The 2655-nt window shown below is 38.8% G+C and overlaps 1 long non-coding RNA gene across 1 annotated transcript; it reads right to left on the reverse strand.

Annotated features, from left to right (window-relative positions):
* Window positions 1-700: 700 nt before the first annotated feature.
* On the reverse strand, window positions 701-2308 carry LOC125472759. The gene is made up of 2 exons (XR_007254669.1): window positions 2245-2308; window positions 701-1005 (listed from the first exon to the last, which is right to left on the reverse strand). It is a non-coding gene; the product is annotated as an uncharacterized LOC125472759 (long non-coding RNA).
* Window positions 2309-2655: the final 347 nt, after the last annotated feature.

The following is a 2655-nucleotide window of genomic DNA, read 5'->3' on the forward strand; positions in this document are numbered from 1 at the left end:
GTTTCCTTTTGACTTTGATTGCGTTCTTTTTCACTATGACAATTATCCAAAACATTTTGGTAGGCAGACCAATTCGTCAGATGACTCCTACGTGATAGAACTCGTGTCCTTCATGCTGAAGTCAATAGGAGTAGAGTCTATGTTCTTCATGTTGCTCGTATTTGCAGTTCAGATGGAGTATCCACTCCTGCTTGGTTTGGCATTGTTCGCGGGCAAAGTCATGTACTGGGTGTCTCAGTATGAGACATTACCCAAGTATCTATACTACATTGTGTTTGGCATTCTGAACATCCTATTGTTTGGTTCTTTGGCTTTGAAAATAACCTTTGATTTTGGATGGGGGAATGTCGACCCAACAACATCGACGTTCCCCCATCCAAAATCAAAGGTTATTTTCAAAGCCAAGGAACCAAACAGTAGGAAGTTTAGAATGCCAAACATGATGTAGTATAGATACTTCGGTAATGTCTCATACTGCGACACCCAATACATGACTTTGCCCACGAACATTGCCAAACCAAGCAGGAGTGGATACTCCTGCTGAACCGCAAATACGAGCAACACGAAGAACAGAGACTCTACTCCTATTAACTTCAGCACGAAGGACACGAGTTCTATCACATAGGAGTCATCTGACAAATTGATCTTCCTACCAAAATGTTTTGGATAATTGTCATAGTGAAAAAGAACGCAATCAAAGTCAAAAGGAAACTGGGATCGATATCCATAGCTTAGAACTTTCACTCAGACATTGTTAAACACCAAGAAAATGTTTTACACATCAAGAAATTTCTCAAAAATTCCTTCAAACAAACTTCGGAACTACACTTCGGCTTCGACCTTATGAAATGTAAAAGAACCCAGAAAGATCAACAAATCTTCAAATGTTCCTTGCAACTTTAGCTTCGGCCTTTGAAATGCAGAAAATCTTCAAGCCTTGATACAGAAAGAATGGTTTCGGCCTTATATTCTTTCAATCTTTAACTACTCACATATGGCATCGGCCTTTAATACATCAAGAAAATATATATGAAACCCATAAATTTTCTCACTTAGGCATTTAATCAAACACCTGATAGACATAAACAACCAGAAAAAAGAACGAATAAACCTATGAAGATCTGCAGCCTTGAGCTTGCATGCACAGTTAAGACTCTTTATTTTATCTTATGAGCTAATTTTTTTCCTGCTCACGTAGATAAAAGGTGGAAAATCTTTAAAACCTGGGTGAGACAATGTTGTCAATCTGTTCTGACTTGTTTTGCAAAGGAGTTCGAAGATGCGAGAAAAAAATATTTTGATGAATGAAGACTACTAGATTTTTAATCTGTCTTTATTCTTTCTATGTACTTTGTTTTTGTGTTTTTTTTTTCTCTCTCTATCATAACACTTTTCTCTAGTTAACTTACTAGCGCTGTATAAATTACTTTGCAGGTGGTTAGAGATCCTTTTTCTAAGCACACCGTATGTGATTCTTTTTTTTTTCTTTCGGTTTTATGTATAAAAAAAAAATCTAATTAAATGTTCGTTCAAGACCGTCATGGTAAGACCAACCACGAAATGTTGTAGTCAATAGGTCGATTTACCTTCATCTATAAATAGAAGTGTCATTTATGCTCAGGACCTTCATCAAAAGTTTAATCTCCACGATTCAAACTCCAAGTGATTTTTCAAGCCACTCAATACGCCAATGCTCTTCAAAGCCAACCCAAACGATCATACTGATCAAAATTGTTTATTACCATGCTACTCAATATTATGATTTTAGTTTATGAACATTTCTACCAAGTTTTTCCGTCTCTGAGATCCAATGTGTCCTACTTAATCCAGGCCAATATCAAATCTTATTATTGAATGCAATGTTTTCGATTAAATATTCCGGCCTTGTTTAATATTATCCTGCCTCTCATGGGTAAAAATCTAGGTTTAGGGAGAAACCAAGGAACCGAACGCTAAAGACAACTGTGCTCCAGGGGTCAGATGAGGTAGAGGACAAGGCCTCCGATATGGAAGATAGGATATTGTCTCATTGGACAAGCTGCCCAGTACCAGGTTAATTGATGACGACAAGAGGACACCTACTCTGGAGGATTACGGTTATATTGTTTCAATCTTTAACTACTAACATACGGCATTAGATTTTAATACATCAAGAAATATATGCGAAACCCAGAAATCTTCTTACTTAGTCATTTAATCAAACAACTGATAGACATAAACAACCAGAGAAAAGAACAAATGAACCTGAGAAGATCTGCAGCCTTGAGCTTCGAAGAACACCGAGAACTTGCACTGAGAGTGGAAACCCGATGAACACACCCAGAAATCCGTCCCTCCCTCTCTCTCTGCCCCTCACCTCTCTACGAACCCTCTCTCTCTGCTCCTCACCTCTCTACGGACTCTTTCTCTCTCTCTCTTTCTCCTCCTCTCTCCTCTCACCTATCACCTCTCACTCTTTTATAGTTTAAAATTTCTATTGCTCACTAGGGTTTGGTAGTGCGTTTGTGTTGTACTAAAGTAGTGGCAGCAGCATGCGGGGCAGCGATGCCAGATGGAGGATGGACAGGCTGTACATTAGCAGCAGGTTGTGATGAAGGCTAGGGGCAGCTACAGTACTAGAGTTCTCTCTCTCTACGAACTCTCTCTCTCTCTCTC

Source organism: the organism of the source record quoted next, unplaced genomic scaffold, assembly GCF_019419815.1.
Source record: "Pyrus x bretschneideri cultivar Hongxiangsu unplaced genomic scaffold, Pyrus_bretschneideri_v1 Contig73, whole genome shotgun sequence".
Classification (NCBI taxonomy): Eukaryota; Viridiplantae; Streptophyta; class Magnoliopsida; order Rosales; family Rosaceae; genus Pyrus; species Pyrus x bretschneideri.